The sequence below is a fragment of the Lycium barbarum genome, chromosome 3 (genome assembly GCF_019175385.1).
Source record: "Lycium barbarum isolate Lr01 chromosome 3, ASM1917538v2, whole genome shotgun sequence".
NCBI lineage: Eukaryota > Viridiplantae > Streptophyta > Magnoliopsida > Solanales > Solanaceae > Lycium > Lycium barbarum.
The window spans coordinates 30,597,145-30,612,610 of NC_083339.1; positions in this window are offsets into that span (position 1 = coordinate 30,597,145).

A 15,466-nucleotide genomic window follows, 5' to 3' on the forward strand; every position below is an offset into this window, starting at 1 on the left:
CCCAAATAATTACCCAAACGGACCAGCCCAACCTAAACACACCACCGACCCGACCCGCCCCTTTCACTTAACAAAGGAAACCATTAGGGTTTCCTTCATTTTTCTCCTCAGCCGCACACCCCTTCCTCCCTCTCTCTTCTTTCACCTCTCTCTCTCATCCGCTCCTCTCCACCACGCCTCTGTCCCCCACGCTCCTCTTCCCCCCCACTTCTTTCTGTCCCCCACGCTCCTCTCTCTCTTCCACTTCCTTTTGTCCCCGCTCCTCTCAAACGAAAACCCTGATCCACCCTATAAATAATCCTGTCTTGAGTCGTTTAGGACAGGGTTCTGGAATGGCAAGAATCCCCTGAAAAATACGAGTCCTCAGCCGCACAAGATTCCCAAAATATTAAGCTTGGCAGTAGTTGTGATAATTCAAAACATCGAGTCAAAATACTAGAACATTTGTTTTCTGCTTTTCATCTGCTTTGTGTTGCTGTGAATCCGAGCATCGCAAGCTCGGATTTGATAGTGTTCGAGGTAGATCAGAGATTCGAGGCCTCACTTCGCTTCACCCAAAGAAGGTAAAACCTCCTCCTTATTGTTTAGTTTTCAGTAGTTTTAAGGGTGTTCGCGGATTTATATGTATTTGTGTGAAATTAGTTTGTAAATTAATTATTGGTTCAGCCTGTTATTAGTTTTCGTATTAGAAATCTACTTTGGTTTAGTCTGATATAGTGTCATTTAAATTTTTTATGTGTTGGCTAATGGCTGTATTACATGATTAGTTTGATTTAGTTTGATTAGGGTAATGTCAGTTTAAGTATGTACTGTTTAATTAGTCTTTACGTATGTCGAATCTAAAATTCGTATATGTTTGAATGTCAGCCAACATTAGTCTAGTTCCTTGTTGCATAAACATGTCATTTCCGTATCAAAAAAAATATATTGTGTTAAAATGATTGGCAATGTTAAGATTAGTTTACAAGCTGCATGTTTATTTAATTCATTTACCTTGGCCTTTGTTAGTTAATGGCAGCTCAATATGGTTATACACTCAGATTCAATTGAGGTCTAGATAAGGATATAGAGATTTGACTTTTAAACTATGATGTTCAATGCTGTTGTTAATCTATATCCCATCTTCAGCATGCTTAAGGGTCTAATTGACATTCGATGTGTTTAGAATGCTCGTCATTTATTGATTCCTCAATGGTATTAGTCCAGTCAATGTTCAAATAGGGATTGGGTTCATTACCTAGGCTCTCCATTTTGTTGGAATTAACTTAAATGGCATGAAAACTGTCTAGTATAGTTTTGGTCATGGTTTCACTCATATTTGATAAAAGAAACTGCCAAATAGCATTGTATTGAGTTAGTATGCCTCTATTGTGGTCTGTTAATGAACCTTCTTGTTTGCCTTCAATAAATTTGAGCCTAGTATGGTATATGTGTCTGGTCTAACTCTATAAAGGATGATATGTTGGTATGTGCGTCTGTTTGATGTCTCGGTGCAACTCGATGTATGTATCAGTGTTGGGTTGTGCTTACTTGGACTGGTCTATATGTCCGTTAAGCTAATCTCACATGTTATAGGACTTTGTAATCTTCCTCCTTTATTTCTTCGTTCCTTTCAATGTAATTTTTTACTAGTATGGTGTGCATTTAGTTCATAGTTTTGCTTCTGTTTTAGATTTATTGATAAGTAGCTCTCCCTTCCCTTTTAATTTCCTAAATTCTATGTTTATCGCATTTTTATTTTAGTCTCTGCTTCTATCGTATGGTGGTTTCCAGTTCTGTTTTAACTTTATTTCCAGCTCTATTTTCTCTTTACTAGAATATGTTGGCAGTTTAAAAAATGTGGTTGAGTCTTGTGTGTATAGATTTAGTTTTTCTCTGTAAGTGCAAAACATATGCAAAAAAAAAAAAAAAAAAAAAAAAAAGTTACTTTTAGTTATATGCTATAACATGATGATAGAAATTTGGTGTTGATTCCTGATCGCTTTAGTGTGCGATTTCAGTTGTTATTTTGCCATTCCTGCCTCGCTTGTCTGTTGTTGTATTATATGAACCATGAATCATCTCAAAATCTGCAGACCCAATACTGCTAGTGCTAGGCAGATGTTGACTTAGTATGTATGAATGCTTTAATGCTGTTTGCCTTAGTATATTGGGCAGTTTTTCTTGCAACATTCACTGCTATTGTTGTGTCGATGCTGTTTGCCTTAGCATATTGTATAATTTTTCTTGCAATGTCCACTGCCATTGCTGGGCAGATTGTATGCCTCAGTACGTTATAAATGCTTTAATGCTGTTAAGACAGTGAGATCGTATACCTATGTATACATGAGAATACTTCAAATATACATAGAATATACACGATCTGCTGATTTGTTTGAGTTTATATTTTACATGTTTTAACATTATCCATTGATCGCATACTAATTCTTTTCCTTTTACTTTTTTTATGCATGACCTTCGCATACGAGTCCGAGGAACTCGTCTTCCGCATTCGGTGTTGGGCTAAGGCCCAACGAAAATACGATTTCCCCTTCTGTCCAGTTCTGTCCGCAGCCAAAGAAATAAAAAGTGGAGTTCTGGGTCAAAGCCCCAAATAAAAAAAAACAGCAGCAGCAGTCCTTAAAAATGGGCTGAGCCCATTTAGCTTATTGACTCTTCTATTTTATTTTTGTGCATTTAATTTGTATGACATGATTAACTCTTTATTTTGTTTTTGTTTTTGTTTTCTTAACTTAGATGAATTCTAGTAAATTTAGTGGGGTTTAGTTTTAGTCATGGGTAGTTAATTTAAGAGAAACATAACCATTAATTCCATAAGTTTTATTCCCTTCTTTTCATGTTAAAACTATTCATAATGTCTAATATTTATTTTATTTGGAATAATCGATTTGCAAAATGGCAGGACTATATATCTTAAGTAAAGGGAATCATATTTTATTCTTATTATCATGTACATTTTAAAACGTCACTAATACGCAAATATAAACTCTAGTATATTTTATAAATAACTCTTCAAGTTTGAATCAATCATGCATTTTTAATTAAGCATAGTTAATAAAAGATAATCAATCGCGTATTGTCTATATTCCTAAACTGCAAAATCAATTAATACCTCGCCATTTGAGTTGTTTCAAATATTTATTAAAACGCTGTAACCCGCATTCTCTTCTACTTATATGCAAATTATCATATTTATAAATCTTATTTTAAATAGCATTATCATATTCTTTCTTCAAAACCTTAACAACCTTTATAAGTCTTATTTTAAAATAGCCTTTAAAGTTCTCCTTTTATATAAATTGTTATATTTTTTTGTAAATCTTATTTTTAGCTAACATTATTTTCCTTTAAAACTTTAGTAATATTTGTAAGCCATTTTTTAAAATTTAAGCACTATATTTAACCTTAATTAATTAACCTAAGTTTGGCCGGATAACCGTAGTTAACGGATTCTAAAGGATGCCTAACCCCTTCCCTTTAGGATAATATAGAACCCTTACCTAGAATCACACTGATTAAGCAGACTATTAACGGAGGTTTAGTTAGCTTTACCTTAGTTAATAAATTAGGTGTCCTAATTCACCGTTAAATTAATTAGGTGGCGACTCCTTAAAATAAAACAAATAGGAATCACCAATATGTTGTACTCTAAATTAACCCGTTTAAAATAGGGTATAACAACATTAATGGGGGACTCAATAACAATAGGTGTTGATTTCCATGGCGAATGGATCGAGAAGAACAATCGATATATTTGGCGATGGAAGGGTAGTCACATGTTAGACACGATAGCGATGAGTGTCCAAAGAGATGTTGTGTTTGATGATTTTGTGAACTTAATCATCACTTATTGTGAATTAACTTGTGAACCTAAAGATCTTGCCATCACTTATGTGCATAGCTCTTTTAAAAACCAGAGGGTCTTGCCTTTTAAGATAACCGATCAAGATCGTTTGCGTACTTATTTGAATGATGTAGCTAGGCCCATTTTAAGGGTATACGTGGTTGGAAGCCCGGTAGAGAACCATAATTTAGGTCAAGACCAACAAGATGTGTTAAATGATAAATTGGATGGGGTGGATATGGATATGGATATTCCAGATAATGGAAGTGGGGGTGAGCCGATTCCTACACCCGAAGTTGCGAGCAATACACCGTGTTCTACACAATCTTCACAGTGCCATGTTCAAGATGATGAAACATGCTTTTATAAAGGAATGTCATTCAAGAATAAGGAACAACTAGCAACTATGTTAAAACTTGCTTGCGTGAAGAAAGATTTTACACTCAAGAAGGTGATTAATTCGCGCACTGTGTATTGCTTTAGGTGTGTACATCCGGAGTGCAAGTGGTGGCTGAGGGCTATGAAGCTTTTAAGTTATGACAGATTTTGTATTACAACCTACGTAAAGTATCACACATGTGGTTCTGAGCATATTACTAGCCATAATCCACACGCCACAGCGAAAGTCATTGGTGAATACTTCAAAGATAGGTTTCCCGACGGTAAAGGACCATCTACAAAAGATATGAGCCAATCATTCCGCACAGAATTGGGTTGTAAGGTAAGTTATTGGAAGGTCTAGAAGGGCATGGAGATTGCAAAATCTTTGACAAGGGGGACACATGAGCACAGGTATGTAGTGCTTGATGTGTACCGTTATATGCTTCGTTTCGCAAATCCAAGAAGTAAGACGGCATTGAAGGTTGATGCTAATGGGAAGTTCTACTACTTTTTTGTAGCCTACAAGGCTTGGATGCTTGGTTTTGCGCAAATGAGAAAAGTCATAGCTGTCGATGGGACATTCTTGAAGAGCAAGTACGAAGGAGTGTTGTTGTCAGCCGTGGCGCAAGATGCGGAAAATCATATTTTTCCTGTGGCATTTTGTGTAGTGGACAAGGAGTGTGATTCCTCATACAAATATTTTTTTGAACGAATGAGAAGCTTTGTAGATGATACCAAAGAGTTGTGCATAATTTCTGATAGGCATCCAAGTATCAAAAAGGCAGTTTCAATTGTCTTCCCTTTATCTCATTATGGTTGTTGCATGAAGCACCTTGGGGAAAATCTCCGAACCACCTTTCACAATACGAAGGTCGTATATGAGTTTTATAAAGCAGCAAAATCGTACAATATAGATGAGTTCAATGACCATTTCAATCAAATCAGAGATACCGTCCCTGGGGCCGCCGAACATCTTGAACGTGTTGGATTCCACAGATGGAGCAGGGTATTCTTCCCCGGAAATAGGTATTTATACATTACCTTTCCAACAAATAACACATCTGTTGGAACAACTAACTCACTTGTTGCAACAGGTAAGTTAGTTATTCCAACAACTCACTTAGTTGTTGCATTTTGTTTTGACACAGAGACAATAACTGAAGCTCTCTCCAACAAGTAACACATCTGTTGGAACAACTAACTCACTTGTTGCAACAGGTAATTTAGTTGTTCCAACAACTCACTTAGTTGTTGCATTTTGTTATGACACAGAGACAATAACTGAAGCTCTCTCCAACAAGTAACACATCTGCTGGAACAATTACCTCACTTGTTGCAATAGGTAATTTGGTTGTTCCAAAAACTCACTTAGTTGTTGCATTTTGTTATGACACAAAGAAAATAACTGAAGCTCTCTCCAACAAGTAACACATCTATTGGAACAACTACCTCACTTGTTGCAATAGGTAATTTAGTTGTTCCAACAACTCACTTAGTTGTTGAATTTTGTTATGACACAGAGACAATAACTGAAGCTCTCTCCAACAAGTAACACATCTGTTGGAACAACTAACTCACTTGTTGCAACAGGTAATTTAGTTGTTCCAACAACTCACTTAGTTGTTGCATTTTGGTATGACACAGAGACAATAACTGAAGCTCTCTCCAACAAGTAACACATCTGTTGGAACAACTACCTCACTTGTTGCAACAGGTAATTTAGTTGTTCCAACAACTCACTTAGTTGTTGCATTTTGTTATGACACAGAGACAATAACTGAAGCTCTCTCCAACAAGTAACACATCTGTTGGAACAACTAACTCACTTGTTGCAACAGGTAATTTAGTTGTTCCAACAACTCACTTAGTTGTTGCATTTTGGTATGACACAGAGACAATAACTGAAGCTCTCTCCAACAAGTAACACATCTGTTGGAACAACTACCTCACTTGTTGCAACAGGTAATTTAGTTGTTCCAACAACTCACTTAGTTGTTGCATTTTGTTATGACACAGAGACAATAACTGAAGCTCTCTCCAACAAGTAACATATCTGTTTGATATTTAAGCAGTTGTTTGATATTTTCCAACAACTATAATCGTTTGTACGTTAAGTATTACGTTATTGTTTATTTTCACAGGTATAATCTTATGATGTCAAACATTGCTGAGTCGGTGAATTCAATGTTCAATGTTGAAAGAGAATTTCCCATTACTGCTTTATTTGATGCCATAAACAAGAGATTTACAGAAAAATTTCATGAGAGACGTATGGAGTTCATCGACTCACCAAACATCCTTGTTCCTTCAGTTGATTTTTTTTTTCAAAATTTGTCAACTTGGGGAACAAGTTGTTAACCCATCAAATAGCCAACTACAAGTTCAGCGTCATCGGTCACAGTGCAGTTGCGACAGTCGATCTGCAAAGTAGATCTTGTACTTCTAGAGTTTTTGACCTGGACAAAATACCTTGTCCACATGCAATGGCAGCGCTTCATGTCCAATATGGTGACGACTTTGGAAGGCGGATTTATGACTACTTATCTCCATATTATAAGGTGGAGAATTACATAATTGCATATTGTGAGGAAATTTGTCCTGTGCCTTGTGAAGAATCTTGGGAAGTTCCTTTGGAGATTTTAGAGAGAGAGATACCTCCTCAATATGTTGATCCAAGCAAACCTGGAAGAAGGCGGACAAAGAGGAGGCGTGGAATCGGGGAACCATTTCCAACGAGGAAAAACAAATGCTCCTTATGCAAAACAGCTGGCCACAAAAAAATAACATGTCCAAGCCTAAATGCTCCATACTTGTAAATTGCATTATGCTTTAATAATAGTTATCTGTTGGAACTTTATGACATTGTAATGTTATTGTTTCTTAGCATGGTAATTTATGTTTAACTTGTTCAAATCACAAATGTGTGTATTTGTTAATAAATTATTGAATAGTTTCCAGCAAGTAATAAATCTGTTGCAACAACCAAGTTACATGTTGGTGTTTTTTCAAATAAGTTATGTGTTACAACTTGTGTTTTATCCAACAAGAATAAGGATTTGTTCAACAACTTAATCACTTGTTGTACAGATATTACAATTGTTGCAACAGATTCTACATGTGCTGCAACAGATACTGTACTTGCTGCAACGGATACTATAGCCACTGCAACAGATACTATAGTTGTTGCAACAGATTCCTCACATGCTTCAGCAGATACTATACTTGCTACAAGAGATACTACTTGGTTCACCCATATTTAGTGATCAACTACTCGATTCACCCATATTTAGTGATAAACAAAGGAAATCAACCATATTTAGTGATAAACAATTGAATACTTAATCAATTTGATGTATTTTGAGTCAGCAAAGAGGATCTCCTAAGTCAGCATGCACTAAATCGAGTGATCATTAGAGTGAATTGATGTGAACTACTCGATTCACTCATATTTAGTGATAAACAAAGGAAATCAATCATATTTAGTGATAAACAATGGAATACTTAATCAATTTGATGTATTTTGAGTCAGCAAAGAGGATCTCCTAAGTCAGCATGCACTAAATCGAGTGATCATTAGAGCAAATTGATGTGAACTACTCGATTCACCCATATTTAGTGATAAACAATGGAATACTTAATCAATTTGATGTATTTTGAGTCAGCAAAGAGGATCTCCTAAGTCAGCATGCACTAAATCGAGGGATCATTAGAGAGAATTGATGTGAACTACTCGATTCACCCATATTTAGTGATAAACAATGGAATACTTAATCAATTTGATGTATTTTGAGTCAGCAAAGAGGATCTCCTAAGTCAGCATGCACTAAATCGAGTGATCATTAGAGCGAATTGATGTGAACTACTCGATTCACCCATATTTAGTGATAAATAAAGGAAATCAACCATATTTAGTGATAAACAATGGAATACTTAATCAATTTGATGTATTTTGAGTCAGCAAAGAGGATCTTCTAAGTCAGCATGCACTAAATCGAGTGATCATTAGAGTGAATTGATGTAATGAACTACTCGATTCACCCATATTTAGTGATAAACAAAGGAAATCAACCATATTTAGTGATAAACAATGGAATACTTAATCAATTTGATGTATTTTGAGTCAGCAAAGAGCAAAATCCTAAGTCAGCATGCACTGAATCGAGTGATCATTAGAGTCAATTGATGTGAACTACTCGATTCACCCATATTTAGTGATAAACAAAGGAAATCAACCATATTTAGTGATAAACAATAGAATACTTAATCAATTTGCAAGTACATTGCTGCAACAACTAAGTAAATTATTGCAACAAAAGATACATATGTTCCAACAGATTCCTTACTTGTTGCAACATCTTCAGCAGCTGCTGGATTATTTGCAACAGAAGATCCATATGTTCCAACAGATGCCTTGTTGCAACAACTACGTAAATTGTTGCAACAGACGATCCATATGTTCGAACAGATTCCTTACTTGTTGCAACAACTACGTAAATTGTTGTAACAGAAGATCCATATGTTCCAACAGATTCCTTACTTGTTGCAACATCTTCAGCAGCTGCTGGATTATTTGCAACAGAAGGTCCATATGCTCCAATAGATTCTTACTTGTTGCAACATCTTCACATCTGTTGCAATATTTGCACTAGTTGTTTTATTTTTACCAACAATTTAGGTATTTGTTCCAACATATCTGTCACTTGCGTAAAACTACTGAAATAAGTTAAACAATATATAAGGGTACTGAGCATAGAATATATATTTAACAAATTTACATAATGTGTTCATCCGCCATAATTCAAATGCAAGCAAAATATGAGAGAAATTGTTTAATGCAAACATAGTTTAAGAGAAATTGTTTGTCCCCACATTAGGGCTCCAACACCTTATCAATAATTCCACAAGCCCACCTCCATTGCATCCTCTCCATAGTATTGTCACTTAATAAGTTATCGGGCTTGGTCATATTCGTGCGGGTAAGAAAAGCTTCAACAAAAGCAAGTGACCAGGAAGCACATGCCTTATTGGTCTCATTGCGGGGGATATCCTTCTTCCGATCAAACTTCCATGATTCATTCAGCAACTTTTCAGGTAAGTGTGAGAACATGCCACTCTGCTTTAGCAACTTGGGGAACAAATCCATTAACGGCTGCATGTGGCAGAAGACAGTACTGTCTTCATTACATGGGATGTTGCAATCATAAGCATTTATGATACCCTCCTCAATGATGATCTCAACAGTGACAAAATGGTTGTCATTAATATTCATGACAACTATGATCCTTTTGGCACCAATCCACTCTCAGCCACCTGGGTAGGGTACACTACCTCTGGGAAAAGCGAGACCATCATCGTCCCACCTAAAGCGAGTAAGTCTTTCATCATAGGGCACGGGACCCACATTTGTAGACTCATCGGACAACCCTAAATATTTGTTGCGACAGTGATAGTAGAAGTTGAGGTCCATGATTCTATCAGAGGAATCATAGTGCTCAGGGAAATTGAGCTGCCTCATACGCATCAACAATAAGATTTCATCGACATACTGCAGTAAAAGTATCAAAACAGTCAGCCACTTGCTGCAACAGGTAGTTAGAGTTGTTGGAACAACTAGTGAACTTGCTGCAACAGGTTGTTCACTTGTTGGAACAACTAGTTAACTTGTTGCAACAAGTTAGTAACTTGTTGTAACAACTAGTTAACTTGTTGCAACAAGTTCATCGAATTACATGACTTGTTCAAATAGCATACTGATATATATATATATATATATATATATATATATATATATATATAAGTGTTAAAGCTTACCCAATCCTCCCACCATTCGTGCATGTCTGTCATATCCTTGAAGTCTTCGGCCCCAAATTCATACATTGAGTACAATGCTCTCCCACTCTTTTTGGATTTGATCAAGGTTTCAAGCTTCTTATTTTTTTGGGGGTTTACACGCTTGAAAATATCAACTTTTTTCAGCACTTGTGGTACAACTTCAGCAGGAGGAGTAGCAATAGACTTCTGTGGAGTACTTGTTTTCCTTGCTCTACAATCAGCAAGTGCCTTGGAAATTATTTTTTCCCTCTTGCGAATCCCAATAGGAGTATAGGGTGAGCTGAGCTTTTTGGATGGCTGGACACCCCTCTTGGACATCAAACTCTTTATAGCTGAATTTGTATCTTTTTGTGCCTGAAGCAACTCTTCAACCTTGTTTATCAAACCCTCAATTTTCAGCCTGCAAGTACTGCATTCACAAGCACAAGAATACACCTTGAAGGAACCGGCACCAACTGAAGAATATCTACCCAACCTATAAGGGATATCTGTGGTCTGTCCACCACCACCACTTTGGGAAGTATATCCACCAACTCCACCACCAATTCCATCACCACCACCACCATCATCTCTTCTTTTATCAGCAAGACCTTCCACTGCTTGTCTTGCAACATCAACAACAGTATTAATGTCAACACCATCACCATCACCATCACCAACAGCATTAACATCACCATCACCATCACCACCAACACCATCAACAACACCAGCCCTTATGATGGTTGTGGCTCCAGCCAATTCTTCTTTTATCTGATCAATCAATTCATCATGCACAGATTCCCTATGCCCTAAACTAACAAGACATGGCATCTGCACCTCTCGTTTTGTCGGGATAAGCCTTGGGTGCACAACCTACAACAAACAAATAGATATATTCAACCAATAAGTGTGTAATCTGTTGGAACAACCCCCATATATGTTCCAACAACCTCCTAGGTTGTTGCAGCATATTCTTTAGCTGTTGGAAAAACCAAAACAGCTGCTGCAGCTTCCTCTACAACTGTTGTGATATTTTCCAACAGATTGTGAACCTGTTGCAGCAACTGAGTAAGTTGTTCCAACATCTTAGGAGTTATTGCAACATATGCACTATCTGTTGGAAAATATCAGAATAGTTGCTCCAACTTCCTCAGCAACTGTTTTGATTTTCCCAACATATTCTGAGGTTGTTGCAGCAGATAAATGTATCTGTTGCAATAAGTAGTTACTTGTTATAAAACTATTCAGGGATATTTTCCAACAGATTTTGACTTACTACTTCCTTGGGGGGGGGGGGGGGGTTAAAAGGATCAAGATTCATTTTTTGTTGCTGTTTTTGGTAGTCAACCATCTGAGGATCCTTGGAAAACAAACTTCTTCCGAGTAGTCCCTGACTTGACTCCGTAGGTGAGGAATGGTTTCAAATGCCCAAGCCTAGAAAACATTATGCCACCAAAAATCAGAATAATCAATGAAGGAAAAGAATTAAAAAGATAAAACATTGAAGAAAGAAAGTTTACCATGAAGGCCCAAGGGAAGCCGTTGGAAGTCTTCACATTAGGGTTCAAAGCTTTGGACAAATATTCAACAGTCAACTTAAAATTTTTATGACCCCATGGATAGTTATTGAATGCCTCATAATCCTCCGAGAGTTTAATCAAACCAAGTTGTATATTATTCTTTACATCCCTTGCCCAAAGAATAGAATTCACAAACCAAACTAAGCACAATGACTCTTTGTGCTTTCTTGACATAGTTTCTGACTTTAAGTCTGCTAACAAATCCGCTACCTTGTAGCTCTTTTCAACAACATCCACTAAATCCAAATCATCATCAACCTTGGCTTTGCCTTTCTTGGCTGCCTTGGATGACTTGGGTGTCTTGGGTCCCTTGGATGACTTAGATGTCTTGGCTCCCTTCTTTAATGTAACCGTAGGAAGAGGCTGAGAAGGAGCATGACACCTCAGTCCGGTGATTATGGCAAACTCCTTGATGCCAAAACAAACTAGCATGCCGCAGTAGTTTATCCATATCTCATCAGTTTTGCTGCAAATAATTCTTCATTTGAGAAGACCATACACAATGGTTATTTGAAACCTTGCATTGTTGTCCTCAGGAAAATCTAGATACATGCCAAAACATGTGGCCCTGAAGAAATCCTCCAAGTTCTCCTCTTGAAGTATCTTCCTAAAGTAATCAAAGGGCTTGCCCATGACTGATTTTACAACAAGATCACCATTCAAATCACCTAGTTTATCCATCGGCATCTGCACACGGAACTTCTCAATACTGAAAGTTTTGACAACTTCATCAGTGGAAGGTCTGTTAATATCAGTCTCAATAGAAGAATCAACAGCCCCGGTCGTCGACCTTTCAAAAGATGTAGTTTTATCCTCTTCATTGTCATCATTATTTACATCATGTTCTTTTTTTTTTTTTTTCATCATTGTTTTCTTATTCTTTATCTTCTTCTCTTTCTTTTTCTTCTTCTTCTTCTTCTTCTTCTTCTTCTTCTTCTTCTTCTTCTTCTTCTTCTTCTTCTTCTTCTTCTTCTTCTTCTTCTTCTTCTTCTTCTTCTTCTTCTTTATCTTGTTCATGTACTTGATCTTCTTTACTTTCTTGGCCAGAAACTCCTACTTGAGAGGTTTCCTGTTCAACAGTTTGTTCAGAAAGAATATTTGCCTGTTCAGCAAGATTATCTAATGATGCCCCCTTAGCTCTTTTACTAACTGTAGTTGATTCCTCCCATTTTTTTTCGTGAAGAAATTTTTTCTGCACACAGGAGATAGGCAAAAACACTTTCAGTCGATTTGTGCACCATTTAAAGTAAACAAATATTGAATTTTTACAACAGCTGAAGCATGTGTTGCAACAAGTGTGTAATATATTGGAACAACTCCATCATATAACTTTATAAGTTGTTGCAACAGATTATACATCTGTTGGAAAATATCAATACAGTTGCTGCAGCTTCCTCAGCAACTGTATTGATTATTTCCAAAAGATGGATAATCTGTTGCAACAACTGGTAAAGTTGTTGGAACATATGATTGAGTTGTTCCAATAGACTAATCTGTTGGAAACCATCAGAACAGATGTTGCAGCTTCCTTAACAACTGTTTTAACAATTTTCAACAGATTTTAAATCTGTTGCAACAACATATTCACTTGCTGCAACAACCTCAACAACTGTTTGGGTTTTTACCAACAAATTAGAAATCTGTTGCAACAGATTACTCAGCTGTTGGTAAAAACAAAACAAAAAAAGGCAAGGCCCTTTTTCATAAGCCTTACAAGGACAACAACAGGACAACAACATCAGGGGGTATATTAGTGTATTACAAACACACAACAGTAAAAAACTGAACAAAATACACAGCATTGCATAGACACCCTGCCCATGTTCTTCCTCTTCTTCTTTAACCAAAATTCATCATTTTCGTACTTTTATTTCAAAACCCTAACTTTTTAACCAGAAAAAATATCTGTTTCAATACAAACACACAACCATCACAAGTTAAACAAAATAAACCGAACTCAACTGTCAAACAAGTGCTGAAGTTGCTGCAACAACTTACTCAGCTGTTGGAAAAAATCCAAAAAAAATTCAAACACTTTTTTCGAAACCCCAAGGAGAACAAGAACACAAACAATACCAAAAACCCTAATTTCACAACCACATACACTATTTAACAACATAGAAACCTCAACAAGTGGAACAAACAGAGCAAATATGGGTTTTGTCAAGCCCAACAAGCCCTTTTTTCGAACTCCTAAGGAGAACGAGAACATAAACAACACCAAAACCCAGGATTTCACACCCACATACACTATTTACAAACGCACAAACCCCAACAACTCGAACAAATACAGCAAATAAGGGTTTTTCAAGTATTGAACAACAAAATAAACAACATTGCAGACAAACCCATGTTATTCTTCTTCTTCTCTGACCAAAATCATCATTTTCTCACTTTGATTTCAAAACCCTAACTTTAAAAGAAGAAAAAGTTGAGCGATTTTACCTGAGAGAAATGGAGAGCAGCAGTTCATTTCTGAGTCGGCTTTTGAAGAGGTTGACGACGGTTTCAAGAAGAACATTTAAGAATTGAGATCAGTTCGTGGGTTTGAAGTTGAAAGTTTGAAGAAGCAGTTGTGATCAGTTCGTGTTTTGAATGAAGTTTGTGTGGTTTGATAGACCGATGTTGAGTTTGAAATAAATGGGGGGTTGGATTAAATGGTTTGGGGTCTTTTTTGTATTTTATACAAGATTAACAAGTTTGGCAAAATACATTTTCAACCCCAATTTTCTTAATCCCAAATTTAATTGGGTTTTGACTTGATGTGGTCCTACAAGTCACCTCTAGTAATTTCCAAACTTAAAAGACACCTTCAGTTAAATAATCGCTGTGACTGAGAGAGAAACGCGAACCGATATTATATTATTTTGTTTTTGGGTTTTGTATACGATTTTCTTTTTTTCCTCGAAGTTTTGCATCCGAAATTACTCGGTTTTTAACTTCACTATTAAGCTAATGTAATTCTTTTGATTAATACTAATAATAAGATAATACGGTCAAATATTTCTATAAAAATATGGGTTGCCCAACTTTTTAATCTATTATAGCAATTAATTGATATACACCTATAATAATATTTAATATTTTGATTTTGTTTAAATTTTATAGACAAATATTACCAGAAAACTCATTTTTTTTAATGGAGTAAGAAATAAAAAAGGTATTTATCTCCTGGTATTCATATGAAGGATGGAAACTTGAGTGTTTCAATCAATGACAAAGATATTGGTTCATTTCCTCCTGAGAAGGAGGAGATGAATGATTTAGCATTTATACAAGTGGAAAAGGATAATGTGCAGCAACTGGTCAATCAAAGAAAACAATCTCCTTTGAAGGAATTGCATGATGTGATTTATGATAATATTAATGTTGGAACTGAAGAGGAACATGATAAGGGCAAAAGCAGGTTCAAAGAAGATGTAGAAGAGGCTTTAATGGAGAGGGTCCTTTGTCATGTGGTGAAAGAAGCTGGCATCTCTCCAAGATCTATGCAGAAAGGTACCATGAAGGGAAAGAAACAAACAAGCACATATACTCTACCTACAAGAGTGGTACCAAAGAGAGGTTGTAAGTCTATTTTTAAATGATGATGAAGACACTCTTTTGGAATATCAGGTCTGTGAACACATAACAAGCTTTTCATAGAGTTCAAATGCCACACAGATATCATAAATTTTCCATTATAGCTTTAATGGATCCTTTTCAACACTTTAGGCATATTCAGAGATTTAGAAGGAGATTAGGCATGAGATATGCCCATTACAATTGCAATAGTAAAATATGGTTCTTTGTGAATGATAATGTGGATGTAGGGATCATGCAGGATATGGAACAACAAATAACTATAAAG